The 20,421-nt window shown below is 45.8% G+C and overlaps 1 non-coding gene and 1 pseudogene across 1 annotated transcript; one reads left to right on the top strand and one right to left on the bottom strand.

Annotated features, from left to right (window-relative positions):
• Positions 1-1,902: 1,902 nt before the first annotated feature.
• Positions 1,903-17,016, top strand: LOC106409591 (annotated as a pseudogene).
• A 2,580-nt stretch (positions 17,017-19,596) lies between these two features.
• Positions 19,597-19,703, bottom strand: LOC125592253. The gene has a single exon (XR_007328091.1). It is a non-coding gene; the product is annotated as a small nucleolar RNA R71 (small nucleolar RNA).
• Positions 19,704-20,421: the final 718 nt, after the last annotated feature.

Below are 20,421 nucleotides of genomic sequence, written 5' to 3'. Positions count from 1 at the left end.
CGGTCTTGAGTCCTAAGTTCTCGCTTGGAGCAAGACGCGATAGCAAGCCTTAGATGCGAGATCTGATTAGTTCACTTAATACCCTAATATCTACTCTCGCTGATTAGGGATACAAAGCTCATTCAATATATATCAATTTATCTCCTAAACGGTTAGCTAGGGGATTAAATCAAAGATCAAACATTAAGTGATCAGTTCAATGCAGGCAGTAAGAACAATATGAATGAAGAACAGTTAAGATCACCTATTTGTGTTCAGTTCATGCGGCTAACACCCTACAACCCTAAGCAAGCTTAGCCTACTACTCAATCATGAAGCAGGATGACACAGACATGGTTTCTGAATAATACTGCATATAAAATAAAGTAAAAAGACAAGGGTTCAGGATGATCTTCTCGTGAGGATGAAGCCTTCTCCCTTACAAGTTGCTTAATCCAAAGAAAATTGTTCTAGGTCTCTTGCAAAAAAAAAAACTAGCGTAAGAAAAAGAAATGATAGCTTCCGCTTTTTTTATATGGAGGCGCTGGTGGTAAAGAGATAAGAGAGAGTGGAATCTAGGGCAAACTTCCGGAATAGGAAGTTTCCTTAATGATCGGGAATAGTCAGATGCTTGTTCTCTTCGGGAACAACCTTCGGGTTGTTCTAGATGGCTGTTCCGCATCGAATCCTTCAAAACGACATCCGACTTCCTGAATCTCTCTTCTTTGCTCTTTCACCTGCTCCAAACCTGGAATGATATCAATTAAACACGAATTAGCACTGAGAATTAACTCAAAGTACACATATAATGGTATTAAAAACACCATATATCACTGTCCCTAACCTTGGTGCGGCCATTTACTGCAGCATGCAGTCTCTTTATATCTTTATGCAGTTCTGCCTGTGTTATATTGAAGTACTTTTGTATTCTATTGTGGCAGCTTGATGGAGTTATGTCTGACATTTCAATTCCTTGGGTCTTGTTTGTCGACATTTACTGCCCTCTTTCCTCCTCTATGGAATGTGTTCCCCTTCCAATTTCATCATCTACTTTAAGTGGTTTGCTTCAGGAAGTAAAACATTTAAGATTAGAGATACTTCAGATATTGAAGTTCTAATCAAAGGCTCATCAAAATGGTGTTCAATCGCCTATGTGTGTGTAGCCATTTCAAAGATTGTCAATTGTGCACTTGCTGCTGTTTCAATCTCAGGAATTATATCACTGAATGTGGTCTTCAATTCTCAAGGCTTACTTTCACTTTGCAGCTTGGTTGTTGAGACTAGAGGACCTCTCCACGCCATTAGTTGTTTAAGTATTTTGTATGCTTATATCCTTCTTTGCTTCATTGTAATTGTTGTTTGTTTGGCCAATATGGTTTTGTTATCATGTTCTGTAAACATTTTCTCCTTAAATGCAGAGTAAGAATCTATAAAATTTGAGGTTTGTCCAAAAAAAAATATATACAGAAATATATTTTATTTGAATATAAAAATACAATATTTTATATTTATATAAATACATATATATATATTATTAATTTTTAGTGGGATTATATCCCTCTATAAATTTCTTTTAAAAATATTAATTTCTTATTTAATTGATTTGTATTATATTTTGAATCGGTCTAATTAACTTAAAACCAAATAAATTTATTTAGTTTATCGAGTATTAATTTAAAGAGTTGTTATAGTAAATCAATTTAACTAATTTAGAAAGTAGTGGCGAATAATGTAAAGAACTATATTTGTCATAACCGCTTTTTCTCCCTCAACCCGTACGAGTTCTGAAGCAATAAACAAAAGTCAAACTTTCTCTGCAATTACCCCCGGCAGGCGCAGGCTCCGGGGTCGGTACATACTCTTGTTTTAGCTGTTGTTTTCTAGTTGTTTGTGTCATAATTTATATTGTTTCAATAACTTTGATTTCACTGAGATCATTGTTGTCCGTTTTATCGTCACACCATCTCTCATATTACTGTCATCGCTGCGTGATGGTTTTGTCATGGGCAAACAATTTACCAATTATTTATTGGTTTCTTTGGACGGTTACAGACTTACAGTGTTTGGGTCAGATCTTTGACGAGTCCATCTTCTTCCTAATTGGTGAGTTCATTATCTCCTTAATTGTTGAGTGTCATCTTCTGACAAACAAAACTTGGAAGTTTAGCATTGTCGGTGCATTGCCATGGATTATTAGCCATGTCCGTTTATTCTTTCCAGAAAATTCATTTATAGGATTGTGGGTCCTATGGAACAAAAAAATGAACTTTAAACCGCCATGGTCATGGGTGATTGTGACTCCAATACTTCAGAGAGATGAGTTTCATATTTATTCGACAATACGAAGAAAAATGGAATGTTTATGTGAAGACATGGAATGGAAGATGATGGAGTTTGATGATTATCAATGTCAATTTGAGAAATCGTATGATATGGATATGGGGTAAAACAAAGCATGTTATCTCCTAGTGCAGGAGTTTATGAAATAGGCAACGATGTAACAGATTGATCGAACCCACTGATTTTTAAGGGAAAAAAGACAGTGAGTCACAATAGATGATAGCCGAACACAAGATCATATGATACCGAAAAAGATGGATGAAATTAGCAAATCAGTCTATTATGCAAAATAATTATAAAGCATAGTGTTACTACTTTTCTGCTATCATGTTCAACTTAAAAATGCATTTGTTGTAAGTGTTTTTTTTTTATATTAATAAAGTTATGTTATAAAAAAACTAAATTTGTCACGTAAGTTGCATGTTCACATTCGTTTTATATATCAATAATTTTAGCAGGCCAGGACAAATCATTTATATTTTAGACTACGTCACAAACTTGCATTGCACGACATTTTAGCACCTCCATATAAATCTAAACATGTGTATTTTCTTTCATCAACTACAACACGAAAAAACAAAGAAATGGAGAAAAAGAATGATTCATCACAATCACACCACACTTCCTGTTCGTAACATTTCCAGCACAAGGCCACATCAACCCTTCTCTCGAGCTCGCCAAGCGCCTAGCCGGAACAATAACCGGAGTTCGAGTAACCTTCGCAGCCCCAAAATCCACCTACAAAGACCGTATGTTCTCCAGAGAAAATGTCCCTGAAATTAACCCTAATCTTTGCCACTTATTCCGATGGCCACGACGAAGACTTCAAATCATCTACTTCCTCCGATCAATCTCGCGAAGACGCCGCCGTACAATACTTGTCTGCTACGAGACGACGTGGCAGAGAAACCCTAACCGAACTAATCGAAGATAACCGGCGTCAAAACCGGCGTTTTACCTGTGTGGTTTACACCATCTTCCTCACTTCACTTGGGTGGCTGAACTGGCGCGTGAGTTTCACATCCCTTCTGCTCTTCTTTGGGTCGAGCCCCTAACTGCTTCTTGTAGGAGATGGATTACATCCCTCCACAAGGCTCATCAAATAACAGGCCCTAATCCAGCAAGTCGGATCGATTTGGTCGGCTCGGCGGCTTGACCTTAGAGTACTTTTGCCGGTCGAGTAAGTCGACCAAAAGTGCCCGGCTTGGAGGGAGCCTTGTCCAGGCCCGTATACTCGGCCTCTCGCATCAAGGCCCAAAGAGGTACGAAATTAGGGCATCAGGGGCAGGAGTCCTATAAGAAGGGAAGAGGAAGCAACAAGAGGAAGACTTTTGGACCATTGAACAGACTGAGCGGCTAGATCTAGGGTTTTAGGTTATCTCTTTGATCGTGTTACTCTTTGATCTTGTTGCTCTGCCACTTTCCTGTCACTCTTGTAACCCTCCAGTTTAAACCTAATAAAACGTCTTTAGTCACCCCATCTCTGACTTCTTTAGTCGACTGAATCCCGTTCAAACAATTGGCGCCCACCGTGGGACTGACTAAAGGAACGTTCTAGATCTACATGGTTTAAGACGACGCCACCTTCGGCGCTCCGGGCGGAGAACCAACCCCAACGCCCGAAGCCGCGCCACCCATCGCCGCAGATTTTATGAGCTCTATCATGGCTCGACTTGCTCGTCAAGACGAAGTCCAAAAGACGACCAACGACCAACTAGCTGCTTTGGTCGCGGCACTCACAGCTCCCGATGGCCAAACAAGCCGTCCCCAGCAGATACGCCGTCGCCTCTTTAACACCAACCCAACGGCGACCGGAGGCGATTAAATCTCAGACGACTCGGAGCCTAATGAAACCCTTCTCGCCGACCACCCCCCAGTAGGTTCTGATCTCGCAACCATACGCGAGCTCGCTGAGCTCAAACTCAGCTTCCAACAAATGAGCGAGAAGATCCATCAAGTAACCAGCGCGGCCCCGCAAATCGAGAGCGTCCTCGCCGCAACATCACGCACTCCTTTTACTAGCGCTCTGACTAGTGTGCAACTCGGAAAGATAGAGAAGCTGCGCCTACCCGAGTACAAACCCGGCGGAGACCCACTGGAACACATGAAAGCTTTCAACATCGCGATGGCACGGGCTCGACTCCTCGATGAAGAATGGGACGCAGGCTACTGCCAACTGTTCGTCGAAACTCTCCACGAGCAAGCCCTAACCTGGTTTTCCCAGTTAGAAGAAAACTCCATCGGAAGCTTCCGCGACTTGTCAGCAGCTTTTCTCAAGACTTACATTATGTTCACCAAGCGCAGCGCTACCGCCTCTAGCTTGTGGAACCTCAACCAAACCAAAGACCAGAGCCTCCGCGACTACATGGAAAAGTTCAAAGCTGTAGTCTCGAGGATTGAAATTCCAGACGGTATCGCCATCGACGCCCTGCGGAACACGTTGTGGGTTCGTTCTAAATTCCGAGAGGATTTGTACCAAAACCGAACTACGTCGCTCCAGGACGCTATCGCGCGATGTGACAACTTCATCCGAATGGAAGAAGATACTAACGCCATTCTCAGCAAGATGAACGCACCCAAAGCTCCAGCGGCTAAAAACGCCAACACGCGACAAGAACCGCGCCAGCATGCTCCAATCGATAAAACCAGCCGCAAAGACGGATACATGTATGTCGTCAACGAGAACAACGTTCCGGTTTCAACTCTCGTAGTCCGCGGAGAAGGATGGAACAAGTGGGTAAGGGAGCTCGATTCGTCCGACAAACCAGTCGACGCCGTTTGCTTGACCCAGACTACAACAACATTAGCTTCAGCGGCAGGACCTTCCAGAACCGTCGATCTCACCAAACATTGCAAGTATCACGACGTCAAAGGGCACGATACGACAGAGTGCAAGTCACTCTATGCGCACTACCTCTCATCCTTAGCAAGTGGTGACTTCAAGTTCGAACCCCTAAAGGCTAAGCCAAAGAACGACAAGAGCTGGAGCAAGAATAAAGAAAGGAGAGCCCAGCGCAAAGCTACAGGCAAAGGTCGACATAGCGAGACTCAACAACGAGATGACGAAGAGGATGCTCCGAAGAGTAACGGCAAGGCAGACTCCTCGGCCGTCGAAAAGCAACCAGCTAACCGCAGACGCATTGAGGTCATACTTTCTCAGCAAACCTTCTCGTCAGACGATGAGAACGATGACACACCTGTACTCGAAGATTTGAGAGATGTTCCGAAACGAAAGCTCGAACCCGAAAATAGCAACAGCTCCACGCGCAATGATCTCCAAACAACGTTGAATGCACGGAAGTCACGGCGTATCTCGGCAGTTGACCCCAATCCCAAAGAATGCTCGAACGGCGACCTTAGGAATAAACTCAACGCAGGAGCATGCGATCTTCGAATCCGCCTCAATCGTTCGAAGCCCATTGACCTCCGAAGGCGTTTGGAGCAAACTAAGATGTCAAGCAACGACACGTCGTCACCAAAAAATGACAGCAGTGTACCAACCGATTTACGCGCCTACTTAGACTCCAAGCAGGTACAAACTCGACGTCAACTAAATGTCATCATGGGCGGTTCTCCTCCTTGCGGCAACTCCGTTCGCTCCGTCAAGGATTACCGTCGGCAGGTCGCGACTTCGTAGAGATGGCCGACTAGGCCGCCAAATCACCCTCCGATAACCTTTTCGCCGGATGACGCTGAGGGGATTCACGTACCCCACAACGACCCTCTTCTTGTATTTCTTGGAATTGGGGAGTACGACGTCACCAAGGTCCTCATCGATACAGGAAGCTCCGTCGACCTCATCTTCCGAGGACCCTACAGAATATGGGAGTCGACCTCGACGATATCAAACCATCCTCCAGAACATTAACCGGTTTCAACGGATCCTCTGAAACAATACTGGGAACAATCCGCCTTCCGGTACGTGCATGTGGAGTCACTCGAACTGTCAAGTTTGCCGTTGTAAGCACGAAGGCCCCTTACCACGCTATACTTGGGACCCCCTGGATACACTCAATGCAGGCCATTCCGTCTACTTATCACCAGTGCGTCAAGTTCCCCTGTACGGACGGAAAAATCAAAACACTGCGAGGAGATCAAAAAGCCGCTAGGGAACTCCTAGTCGCCACAATTAAACTCCAACGATCGTCTTTATCGGTTAACTCTGTCACTCCTCCAACCTATAAAGCCTGCTCCTAGGAAGGCGAAATTCTCGAGTTACCTATTGACGATACTGATCCAAGCCGGACCGCAGAGATTGGTGCGTATCTGTCTGAAGAAATACAGCAGTTAGTTCTCGACTTTCTCAAGGCGAATGTGTCCACATTCGCGTGGTCCATGTCAGACATGAAAGGAATTGATCCGGCCATAACAACTCACGAACTAAACGTCGATCCGACAGTCAAGCCTATCCGACAGAAGCGACGCAAGCTCGGTCCAGATAGGTCAAAGGCTGTAAACGAAGAACTCGACCGGTTGCTCGGTGCTGGTTCAATTGCTGAGGTGCGCTACCCTGAGTGGTTAGCAAATCCAGTAGTCGTCAAAAAGAAGAACGGGAAGTGGCGCCTCTGCGTCGACTTCACAGACTTAAATAAAGTCTGCCCAAAGGACAGCTATTCTCTTCCCAGCATCGATCGTTTAGTCGAGTCCACGGCTGGAAACGAAATGCTCACCTTCATGGATGCTTTCTCTGGGTACAACCAAATCATGATGCACCCCGACGATCGCGAAAAAACGGCATTTATCACGGATAGAGGAACCTACTGCTATAAGGTCATGCCATTCGGTTTGAAGAACGCAGGAGCAACCTACCAACGGCTTGTGAACAAAATGTTCGCAGACAAGCTGGGCGTCACCATGGAAGTATACATCGACGATATGCTTGTCAAGTCGCTACACGCTGCTGATCACCTCTGTCACTTGAAAGATTGCTTCGAAACCCTCAACAGATACGGCATGAAACTGAACCCAGCAAAGTGCACGTTCGGGGTTTCCTCAGGCGAGTTCCTTGGATACATAGTCACGCAGCGGGGAATCAAAGACAACTCGAAGCAGATCTCCGCGGTCCTGAACCTTCTGAGCCCAAAAAACAGTAGAGAAGTGCAACGGCTTACGGGTAGGATAGCTGCACTCAACCGGCTCATCTCCAGATCCACTGACAAATGCTTGCCATTCTACGACCTCCTCCGAGGTAACAAAAGGTTTATCTGGGATGAGAAATGCGAGGAGGCATTAATCCAACTCAAGCATTATCTGACAACACCACCCATTCTCGCCAAGCCAGATGTTGGCGACGTTCTATCTCTTTACGTCGCAGTATCACAAGCAGCAGTCAGTAGTGTTCTAATAAAAGAGGATCGTGGTGAGCAAAAGCCAATCTTCTACACGAGTAGGCGCATGACCGGACCAGAAACGCGATACCCAACTTTGGAGAAGATGGCACTGGCAGTCGTCTAAGCGGCGAGAAAGCTTCGCCCTTACTTTCAGTCACATTCGGTTGAAGTATTAATCGACCAGCCTCTCCGAACGATACTTCAAAATACAAACAGGTCCGGAAGACTAACGAAGTGGGCTATTGAACTCGGTGAGCTTGACATCACTTACAAGAACAGAACTGCAGCGAAATCTCAGGTTCTCGCAGACTTCTTAATCGAATTGGCCCCGAAGTTAGAGCAGGATCTCACATTCCCAAACCCAAACTGGACACTGCATGTCGACGGATCTTCGACTAACAGGGGCGCAGGTGCTGGAGTTGAACTGCAATCCCCGACCGGCGAACTGATCAGGCAGTCTTTTAGCTTCGGCTTTCCAGCCTCGAACAACGAAGGAGAATATGAATCTTTGATCGCTGGACTCCTCTTAGCAAAAGCTGTCAAGGCTAAACGCCTAAGCGCCTACTGCGACTCGCAGTTAGTCGCCAGTCAGTTTAGCGGCGATTACGACGCCCGCAACGATCGGATGGACGCCTACCTCAAGATAGGACATGGCTTAGCCGCAGAGTTCGAATTTTTTGAACTCGTCAAAGTTCCCAGAGGAGAAAACGTCTGCGCCGACGCCCTTGCAGCCCTTGGAAGCAAGCTTCGTGACCAAGTTAAACAAACTATTCCAATAAACCGCATAGAGAAGCCGAGGATCGATATCTCGACGGACCAAACCATCATCATAGCCCCAATCGCCGAAACCAACACTCTCATTACTGATGAATTCGGCCCCGACTGGCGAACTGAGTTCATCGACTATCTCTCAAAGGGGGAACTTCCAACCGAGAAATGAGCAGCCCGCCGACTAAAAATGCGCAGTGCCCATTATGTCGTGCTAGACTACGAACTCCATCGATGGACTGCGAGTAAAGTACTCCTCAAATGTATCCATGGCGAAGAAACGGTCAGGGTTATGGCCGAAACACACGATGGCGCTGGAGGAAACCATTCGGGCGGACGAGCATTATCAATTAAAGTGAGAAGCCTAGGCTTCTTCTGGCCGACTATGAACGCAGATTGCGAGTCCTACGCCAGAAGCTGCGACAAATGCCAACGACATGCACCAAGCATCCATTTTCCAACTGAAATGTTACGAACGACGGTCGCGCCGTACCCGTTCATGCGATGGGCAATGGATATCATAGGACCTCTTCCATGCTCCCGCCAGCGGCGTTTCATTCTCGTCCTCACTGATTACTTCACCAAATGGATCAAAGCTGAAGCCTACGCTCAAGTCACCGACAAAGAAGTCCGTGGGTTCGTCTGGAAAAATATTATCTACCGCCACGGTCTACCGTACGAAATCGTTACTGATAACGGATCACAGTTCATGTCGGGCAACTTCTAGGAGTTTTGCAGCAAATGGAACATTCATTTGAGCCCCTCTACCCCTCGTTACCCACAGGGAAACGGCCAAGCGGAATCCTCCAACAAGCTCATCATCGACGGCATTAAGAAACGTTTAGACCTGAAAAAGGGTCATTGGGCCGACGAACTCGACGGAGTTCTATGGAGCCACCGCACAACACCACGAGGGTCGGCCAAATCGACACCTTTTCCTCTTGCATATGGTGTCGAGGCTATGGCTCCCGCAGAAGTTAACGTTTCAAGCCTCCGATGCTCGAAAATGCCCCAGTACGTCGAACTCAACAAGGAGATGCTGCTTGATGCCCTCGATGAAATTGAAGAACGACAGGACCAAGCTCTGCTGCGAATCCAAAACTATAAACATCAGATAGAGAGTTACTACAACAAAAAGGTCCGAGCCAGACCCCTTGAACTCGGTGACTTTGTCATGCGCAAAGTGTTCGAGAACACTAAGGAGCTGAACGCCGGCAAACTCGGCGCTAGGTGGGAAGGACCTTACAAAATCATCAAAGTTGTGAAACCAGGAGTCTACCGACTTCAAACGTCAAGCGGAGAAGAAGTGCCAAGAGCATGGAACTCAATGCACCTAAGACGCTTCTACTTTAAAAAAAAAAAAAAAAAAAAAAAACAGAGTAGATGCACCTCTGCGGTCACTTCTACTCGACCAAGTAAATGCACTTCCAACGGCCACTTTCACTCGGGAAAAATGAACTACGAATGGCTTGATCCTCAACCGAGGTCCAGCTGTAACAAAACCAAAGTCAAAATCATGTTCTTTGTCTCGACTTCTAACGAGTAGACACTTGTTATCAAAACCAACGGCTCCCGTATCTCCAGCAGGAGATACGCGGACACTCACGTTCCATTTCCTAGCTATGTCCTGATCAGACACTTAGCCTGAGGACCCAACAGTCGCTAGTCACCTATGCCCAAGGAGCATTGACCGACTAAACGGAGTGAATCTTTAACCTTTCCTCTACTGAACGCGTAACGGATTAGCTACCTGATTACTCGATTTTCATTGAGGAAACAGACGAAAGAACCTTCCACTCTTAGATTCAGTCCCTTGTTTTCGAAATAAAACGATGCGCCTAGACGTCATCTCGATCGAAACACGACAAGAGCTGAATAAAGCCCCCTAGCGGTTCGTTTCTTTATCTATTTGCAAAAGCCAAAGGTCAGGAATCTATTGTTTCTAAGCGAGTATATCGCGAGACTCTAAAGATACTGACATTTACTTTAACAAGTTTGCAAGTACAGATAAGAAACACAACAACCCACAAATTTAAAGTCCGCTTAAAACAACGACTTGCCGATAAAATAAAAGTATGTCTAATCGTACAACAACAGGGTCTATCAAGACCACAAACAAAAAAAAAAGAGAAGAAAAGAACACAAGTGAAGCATCAAGGCGCAGAATCTTGATCGTCAGGACCTTTGGTAGCACCCGAGTAGAAACAGGGACAAGAGAGTCCACAGCAGGAGGTGGAGGAACATTTGTATCCCCAGCTTCCCAGGTCGTCTTCTCCTCAACAGGCCGCGGCAGCGACATATCCTCGATTCTATCGTTTTCCTTCTCTTCATCCTCTCGTCCCTCGGAGGAAGAATCTGAGACAAGTACAGGATCCTCGATGCCCGTGTTCACGGTCTCTTCCTCTCGAACCAGAGTATCGCCCATCTCGAGGTCGTCCTTTCCAGGAAACCCCTCCAGATTCTCATTCTCTGGACGCTCATCAAGACCACTTCCCACCGGGGACTTGACGTGTTCAGCAGGGATAGACGTGACGTCAACCAGTGGCTCCTCTGATGGCTCCTAAAAAACTTCGAGTGAGGTAACGAGTCGAGAAGACGTCTCTGGCCCGATCAAATTTATGTTCGACCCATAAGGATCGAATGACGTTCTGAACCTGTCCGCGACGAAACGAGAAGGAAGGACCAGCGGAGAAAGAGTGAGGTCGCTATCAGACAGTGGCCCTACTCGGAGTTTCGTAACCTCCGCCTCGTACAGTTTCTCCTGCTCAGCGAAGACATCGATCATTTCTTGGGGAATCTCCGTCCCATTTGCCTTTATAACCTCGAGGCACTTCTTCGTTCCCGAAGCTTGACCATACAGGTTCTTCGCCTTCTCAAAAGCCTCCAGACGAGTAAAATGGTCGCGCACGCGATCAAAACGGCGACTTGCCTTCTCAACCATAGCAGCTTCGACTCTTTCCCTCTCACGAGTAACCTCCAAACTCCGGGAGTCCCTCAAGCGTTGCCTCTCTCTGATCAGTTTGTCTACCGCGGCGTCTCTCTCTTCGACTAGCTCGGTCTTCTCCTTCTCCAGGTTCGCGGCCGCTTGCTCCAAATGATTGTTCTCTCGGACGAGCTCTTTCCTCGCTGTTCTGGCAGATTTGAGCTTGCCCTCCAGCTCTTCGAACTTCACTCGAAGAATATCTTTCTCCTCCGCCGCCTTCTCGTTAGCCTTCTTATGCTCCGCCCTTACTCTCTCAATGGCCTTCAACCTCGCCTAGGCAAGCTTCTCTGAAGATCCCAACTGGATCATCGTCTGTTTCAGAGTACTGTCGTACTTCTCAACGAGGAAGTTCATACTCCCGTCACTCTGCAGAACGACAAACACAGACCACGTGAGATGAATGAACCCGACAAATCAAAGAAGGAGATAAAGAGTGAAAGGTAGCGCAGTTACCCGAGCTCTTGAGGAAGCAGCGTCTATGTACTCGTTCTTGAAGTAAAGGTCGTCCAATTGTGGCATATCCTTCGTCCCACCATGAATTTGGCGCATCAACTCCGCGCACCTAAGAGGATTAAGGATTAAGGGAGTCGTCTCGTTGTAGGAAAACTCGACGCGATCGGGGAACTCGATCTTCCCCCTCCTTACGGTAGAACTCGATCAGGAACAGATCTCTCACTCGCAACAGGATCACTGCCCCGCGCTGAGACCTTTCTTTCCTCAGGAGGGGATTCGAGAGAAACGCCACCTCCCGCGACAACTTCGACCAGGCCCGCCTCCGCATCAGAAGGACGCGGCTCCGCCTCGATAGATCTCTTCTTCTTCTTCTTTCTAGGACGATCTTCAGGCGCCGCTTCGGAACGGTTTGACTCGAAGGGACCCTCTGCAGCGCCTTCTCGCCCTACTGCCGGCGCCTCTCCGTGATCAGCAGAGGAAGTAGCCCCTTCGTAAGGTCTCTTCCTTCCTCCCTTTTCCTTCCTTGCTTCCAAACCCTCAGAGGTTTCGTCGAGAGAAGCGATCTCTTCAAGAGGAAGCTCTTCGGTTGCTTTCCTCCTGGATTTCTTGCTCTTCTTTTTCTTTTTGGGACCCGAGGCAGAAGGCTCCGCCCCAACGTCCTCGTTGACCAAACCAGGAGCTCCTTTCTTGGAAGCTCGGTCTGCGTCAAAACTGGTCGACCCTTGCACATCGGCAGGAATTGACTTCTTCGAAAGCAATTGCAGCTTCCCCTTCAATAACACGCTCAGATCCGGTACTCCGTCCATCTTTCTAGCTTCGTCTAGAAGTTTTTGCTGTTTCCGAGTAAAAAGGGATAGACGCGACTTACGGGGCCCGAGTACAACAGGAAGCCTCGACTCCCAATCAACTGTAAAAAATAAAAAGAGACTAAATTGTCAACAGAAACATAGCCCCGATGCAGATAAGTTGTTGATAAAACTTCTCGGAGAAAGACCGATGAACTCACCTCTAGCAATCCGAGCTTCTTGACGTCTTATCCACTCTCGACTAAGATCAGGCCAACGGAGATGGCTGTGAGCCGCGATCGCTTGGTCACTCTCGAGGAATTTCTCCGGGTATGAGATTGTATTCGGGTGGCGAACTGCAACAATAAGAAACACGCTGTTAGAATACTCGAATAATGCATGATGACAACAAACACTATCTACCAAGCGTTTTGTTCCATAAAACGTGGTAGTCGTCCCCAGGTGGCTCCGAGAAGGCATGCTCGTCGGACTTGATATAAAAATATGAGTGCTGCCAGTCCTTCGTCTTGTTCGGCTGCCCAGCCAAGACGTTGTAGCTCGAGCGCATCTTCACTGAAAATATTCCATGTGGCTCCGCCTTCGTGAAAGTTAACTCTTCAACTACTCTCACACTCATCGAAACGTCTATCTCCGCTGCCATCACCATCAGCATAACCGCAATGCGCAACGACCCGTTAAGCAATTGACAGATTGCGATGTCCCGACGAAATGCGTAAGACGTGATCAGTCGGGGAATCGGAAACCAGAGCTTCGTATGGTCTCAAAAATAGGATTCGTAGGCACACTGATAGCCAATCGGAGGCGACCATGGACGTTGTCCCTTGGAAGGAATGATGTATGTAACGCCGGCACCTCCACTTCGCCTCAACAAATCCCTCACCGTCTTGTGAGAGGAGCAAGAATCGAAGACATTCCCCCATGACTGAGCCCGCGGGTCACGAAGCAATTCAGGCGGGAGTGGACAGAGTTCCTCGAAGATCCCGCCAGGATGATAGATCGTGGGACGGCAGTCTATCTGGTGGAAAGGAACCTCCCGACTAGCTCGTCTCAAAGGTTTTGAGGCTTGGCTAGACGCTTCAGAGCCGCTACCGCTCACGTCACTGCTCCCGACTTCAACGCGATCCACGCATTCATCACGGATCATCCTATGAGCATCAGCGACCAGAAGGCGTTGAGATAGGGTCATGTTATCTGAATCTCGAAGAGCGTCACGATGAATCAAGTCAAAATCATCCAGTGGACTGTCGGTCGCCCGTGCATCTCTGATCGGACTCGGAGAATCTGCGACGCCTTTCCCTTTTTCTTCTCGCGACAATCGACTTCTCGGAGGCATGATCCTATATTTAGGGGACGACTACAACCGCAAAACGATACCGATGAGCCTATGCAAGGAGAAACCTATCTAGAGAGAGAAAGTAAAAGTAGAGAGAAGGGAGAGAAAATGGATACCTGAATCTGCAAAATGGAATGACGAAAGCGAGGGAGAGAGACCTATTTATAGCAAAGATGAAGGCACGCTTTTCGAGCGCAATTATTAGGTCTATGAAGGCCTAAATGGCCCTCAAAGGCCGCCTGAATGCCCAAGAACTTACTCGCGATGGTTCGGCTTCTCGCTGAAACCGGTTTTCGACCGGGTCGTCAGACCGGCATCGATTCTTGATCTCTGTTCAAACCGGTCTCCGGTTAACCAACAAAACCGGTCCCTGCCTTTTCACCCAAAACGATGTATCGCCCGATTAAACTGCATCTCATCGTAAAGATTGAGAAGCGAAAGCGCGCATCAACGACTCAACATTACTCGAAGCGACTAGAGACGCTCACAGGACGTCATGCGACTAAAAACACATACCGACGACTAAATGGGAAGGGTTATCCTTTGTATTAGAGCCTGTTATCCGAATAAACCTGACCCACAAATTCACTTTGACCGCCATGTCGCTCACAAGTGAACTGGGGGGGGGGGGGGGGACTTATTGTAGGAGATGGATTACACCCCTCCACAAGGCCCATCGAATAACAGGCCCTAATCCAGCAAGTCGGATTGATTTGGTCGGCTCGGCGGCGAAACCTATCGGCTTGACCTTAGAGTACTTTTAGCCGGTCGAATAAGTCGACCAAAAGTGCCCGGCTTGGAGGGAGCCTTGTCCAGGCCCGTATACTCGGCCTCTCGCATCAAGGCTCAAAGAGGTACGAAATTAGGGCATCAGGGGCAGGAGTCCTATAAGAAGGGAAGGAGAAGCAACAAGAGGAAGACTTTTGGACCATTGAACAGACTGAGCGGCTAGATCTAGGGTTTTAGGCTATTTCTTTGATCTTGTTACTCTTTGATCTTGTTGCTCTGTCACTTTCCTGTCACTCTTGTAACCCTCCAGTTTAAATCTAATAAAACGTCTTTAGTCATCCCATCTCTGAATTCTTTAGTCTACTAAATCCCGTTCAAACACTTCTCCATCTTGTACCACCACTTCAACGGCGACGCAGATGCAATCTCAGAGATAGCTACTAACGACCCTTCAGGTGCTGTTAATTTACCCTCTCTGCCACAGCTCCGTCTCCGTGATCTTCCCACATATAATTTTCTTGTACAAGCGTATTAAGATCAGATAGAGTCACTGAAGAAAGAGGAAAACCCTATGATCCTCTTCTACAGTTCCAGTGAGCTTGAACAAGAAGCTCTTAGCTCGGTTCTTGACAATTTCAAGATTGTCCCCATCGGTCCATTGATAACCTCGAGAACCGACTCTGGGGTTGACGATGAATACATCCAGTGGTTGAATACAAAATCGGATTCGTCTGTGCTATATATTTCCTTTGGCACGCTTGACGTGTTGAGCAAGAAACAGCTTGTGGAGCTCTCCAAGGCGATAATAGAGAGTCGGAGACCGTTTCTGTGGGTGATTGCTGAAAAGTCGGTCAAATGTAAACAAGGTGAGAAAGAGAAAGAAGAAGAGGGCATAAAGAGTTTCAGGGAAGAGCTTGATGAGATAGGAATGGTGGTTTCTTGGTGCAGTCAGTTTAGCATCTTGAAGCATCGATCGATAGGTTGTTTCGTGACTCATTGTGGGTGGAACTCGTCGCTGGAGAGCTTGGTCGCCGGAGTTCCGGTGGTTGCGTTTCCGCAGTGGGATGATCAGATGACGAACGCCAAGCTTCTAACAGAATGTTTGAAGACAGGTGTGAGAGTGATGGAAAAGAAGGAAGGTGAAGAAGTTGTTGTGGAGAGTGGGGAGATACGGCGGTGCATTGAGGAAGTGATGGAGAAGAAGGCGGAGGAGTTTAGGAGAAACGCGGCGAGGTGGAGAGATATAGCGGCGGAGACGGTGGGAGAAGGAGGATCTTTGTTTAATCATCTCAAAGCTTTTGTCGATGAGCACATGTGAGACTTGATCTTGAAGAATTCAGTTGTGCTGTGTGATTTCCTTTTAATGATTATAATGTTTCAATAAATATCATAATGTGATCAGTATGTTTAGCTCATGGAAATTGATGTCCAAGACATTTTAGAAGCTATTAGAAATTGTGTTTGTTGCATGTTTGATTGTGACTAGCGAATGAAATTGATTTTTGTTGCATGATTAGCATATATTTAATATCATGGAAATATATTAGTCTACATTAGTGATCGATCATAGGTATACCCAATGGCTTATCTTTAAATATCCTTTTAATGATTATATTTCCATTAGCTCTCTCTCCGTAGGGATAACCGCTAACTTCTCTGTTATGACATGAAGAAATAAATAATTGTCAGCTATGTTGTGCACATCAACTGGACCAATCAATCATACAAGATCTTTAAGCTGCGATATGCCATGGTTGATTGGTTTAGTCTCTGGGCAGTTTTGACAGTCTCTTCTCTGTTTTTTCCTCAAACAAAGATTTAAGGCTCAAAATGAGAAATCTCAGCTCATCTTCGATGATCCGTCCACCTTTTCTCCTAGCTAACAGATTGTTCGCTTGGAGCTTATGTTTGTAGAGAAGTGCGGGGTTGCGGATATCCACGCTTTTGATCAGAACGGTCGAGAGACGAAAATGGGCATATCAGAGCTTGAAGATCGCCAATGATTGAAGCTGCAATGCCAATCCCTGGTGCCTGTAGCGGGCAATTGTAGGCCTCAATGAAGCAAGGAAGAAAGGAGGCCGCAGTGACGACCATGATCGACAGAGCAACGTAGGGGCACACAGCGGCGTGTGGATATTGTGAGCACTAGCATCCGTGACGGACCAATAATCTTCTTTGACCGAGGTTGGCTTTGGATTTTGCCCAGTTTCACTTAAGTTGACTCTGGGTTGTTGGGTCAATCCAATACGACTTTTATCTACCTATAAATACATTTTTAGTATTCATTTGTAGATGACCTTGTTCAATGCGAACCCCGACCTACGATTTGCGACCAGTAGCATATCTTGACCTAAATATTTCTTGCCAGAAAACCTTGCCTCTTGTAGTAAAATTTTGATCTTTCTTTTATGTAATTTATTCCTTCATGCTTGGTTTTATTGGTAATCTTACTTCGTAACATGATTATGCTTAAACTTGTTTTCATGATGAGTATTAAGTAGTCACTTCTTAAGCATATAGGTTAGGTATATTAGGTGATTAAGGGATCATTTGTGATGTTTAGGGCTACATTTATGATATCTTGCATATTTGCATTGTTTTAAGCTTCCATTTTGTACATAATGATCATATAGATTAAGAGTTTAGCATCTTTAGGATCCATTTTGCATTCATATGTCTTAATCAGATATTAGAGTGACCTATGGAGTGATTGGAGGTGTTTAGAGGCATGAGAGTTAAAGAAAAGATGAAAATGAAGTTAGTTCGAGTTCAAGCCAGTTCAACTCGGGGAGAACCAGTGCGGGTTAGTTTACCCGCGTCGAGATGTCGAGAAGAAGAAATGAAGAACTCCACGCAGGTTGAGCAACTCGGGAAGCAGTACCCGCTCGCGCCGAAAGCCACATCAACGCCAGTCTCACGCGGGTTGCAACACCCCGAGTCCTTTTACCCGCGTCACGGAAAGACCAAATCGGAGGAGCCACGCGGGAAGAGGCACGCGGGGACGACTACCCGCTCGCATGAGCTAGAAGGATTGTCGATGTCTTCACGCGGTGACTACGACGCGGGTGATCTCCATCTTCCCTTACCCGCGTTGCCGAAGAGCTTTGTTCGAGGAGTCACGCGGGTGAAGTAGCGCGGGGACCCTTACCTGCTCGCATGATGAAGGAATGGCGTCGAAGGTCCAATGCGGGGAAGGCCACGCGGGTTGGTGCCGATCGTCTTGACCCGAGTCGAGACTTTACCTTAGTCGAATTTTAATGTTTTCAAGGGTTTTTAGACTTTTTAATGGAAACCATTAGGTTTACCAAAGACATATAAATACTTTTGTAATCCCAAGAGGGGATCTTATCTTGTTTTTCTATCTAATCACAAAGAACTTTTAGGTGAAAGATCTTATCTTGATCATTTTCTCTTGTGATTGTTTGATTATTGGGATCACTAATCATGATTAGCACCAAATCATCATTGATTCTTGGGCTCATCATGAAGAGTAGTGAGTAGTCATCTTTGGATTCATGGGTTAGGGAGACTAAGGGTGATTAAGCTAGATCTAAGGTGTTTTAGTATAGATCCATCTTGTTCCTTGCTAGTAGAGTGTTTTTAATGCAACTCTAGAGTTGGCCTCTCTAAAGTTGAGCTCTAGGCATTTCATGCCTGAAAGGTGTTTGATGAAATTCCTGAACCAACTCTCCTAAGTTTTTAACATTATTTACCAAAGAGATTTGTTGTTAAAGGTGTTAAGATGGCTAGTAGAGTTAAGATTAATGATTACTTAGATAACATTCAACCAAAGAGATTTGATGCTTGAGTTATCTTAGTAAATGAACATTCATCTAGAGATATAGTTTGTTTAGGATGGTGTCTAGGTCTAAGGTAGATAGATTGGTTGAAAGTTAACATCTTTAGATTGAAACTTGATCACCCAAGGTCAATTCCTTTAGCCCATGAGTTCTCTTATCTAATAAGAAAGAAAGCTTTGTCCTTTATTGCATTTTAGTATCATTCTAGTTCAAAAATCATCTCACCAATTGATAGCACTTTGATTAAGCATGGTCTTGCATTCTCTTTGCTTTAGAATCACTTAGAACTGGTTTGACATCCTTTATTCTACAACATTTGATTAGGAGCCTTGAAACTCCTATCACCAAATTGGCGCCGTTGCCAAATTCTAAGTTGATTGTGACATTGGGATTTAGTCATTTGCTTGAGACTAAGTCAATTTTTGTTTAATTGTGTTATTGCTTTTCTTTCTTTTTTCTCCCTTTGGATTTCAGGTGTATGAACACAAGGAGTAGAGGTCCAACAAACCTAGTTCCAAGAGTTGAAGACATTAGAGCACTTGAGAGGGAGATTGCAAGACAGAGAAGAGAAGTAGAGCAACAAGCTCATTTGCAAAGGTTGGGGTTTGATATGGAGAATCTGCCTCAAGATGGTGATGCCCAAGGAGGCATTGATCCAAGAGCTGATCACCTTCGACCACAGCGCCAGCCACAACATTCACCGCGCCAAGCTCGCGCCATTGGAGCCTATGATCAACCTCACATTAATGGTCATAGGTTAGGAATCAGAGCACCACCAGTGGAGAACAACAACTTCGAGATCAAGTCAGGGCTGCTCAACACCATTGAGAACAACAAGTATCATGGTCTTGCTGCTGAAGACCCTTTTGATCACTTGTACAAGTTTGATAAGTATTGTGTCTTGTCCAAGACAAATGGTGTTTCTAAAGATGCCTTCAAGTTGAAGCTGTTCCCTTTTTCTTTGAGAGACAAGGCACACCAATGGGAGAAGACTCTTCCAAGTGACACTGTCACCACTTGAAAAGAGTGTAAGAGAGCTTTCCTAGACAAGTTCTTCTCTACTTCAAGGACAGCTAAGATCAGGAACGAAATCTCTGGGTTTCAACAGAAAGGTCTAGAGAGTTTCAGTGAAGCATGGGAGAGGTTCAAGGGCTATTGGTCTCAATGCCTTCATCATGGTTTCAGCAAGGAGAGTTTGCTTAGCACCTTCTACAGAAGAGCTCTACCACAGTGCAGAAACAGGCTTGACACTGCTAGCAATGGTTTCTTCTTGGGGAGAACCGAGGAAGAGGCAGAGGAACTGGTAGAGAACATGGCTAAGAGTGACTCGGTCTACAGTGAGGAGCATGATAGGGTCAACAGAAGTGATGATCAACATACAAAGAAAGAGATCAAGTCCTTGCAAGAGAAGATGGACTTGCTTCTTTCCAACCAAGCTAAGCAAGAGCAGATGAACTTTGTGGGTGGTCCTAATCAAGAGGTTCCTCCCAAGATCAATGAGTTTGATGGTTTGGAAGGCCAAGAAGAGCTGTGCTTCATCAACAACAATGGTTCTTGGTACAGGAAGGAGCATAACTTTCAGTACAACAACTACCAACAAAGGTCCTACTCTAACAACCAGCAAGGAGGATACCAACATAAGCAAAACACTCAGCAAGGGAGATATCAACCTAGACAAAACAACCCTCCTGGTTTCAACAATAACAACAATCAGTCTACTCAGGCTCAAGGAAGTTCTTCCCAAGCTCCAGCTTCAGATACAAGTGTGGATGCAATGTTCAAGAAACTCTTGGATTTTCAGGCAAAGAATGAGAAAACAATGGGGTATGAGTTCAAGAACATTCACTCCAAGATTGATGGAAGCTACAATGAGCTCAACAACAAGATCAGACATTTGGAG

Source organism: Brassica napus, chromosome C8, assembly GCF_020379485.1.
Source record: "Brassica napus cultivar Da-Ae chromosome C8, Da-Ae, whole genome shotgun sequence".
NCBI lineage: Eukaryota > Viridiplantae > Streptophyta > Magnoliopsida > Brassicales > Brassicaceae > Brassica > Brassica napus.
This window is presented reverse-complemented; position numbering and strand designations above follow the sequence as displayed.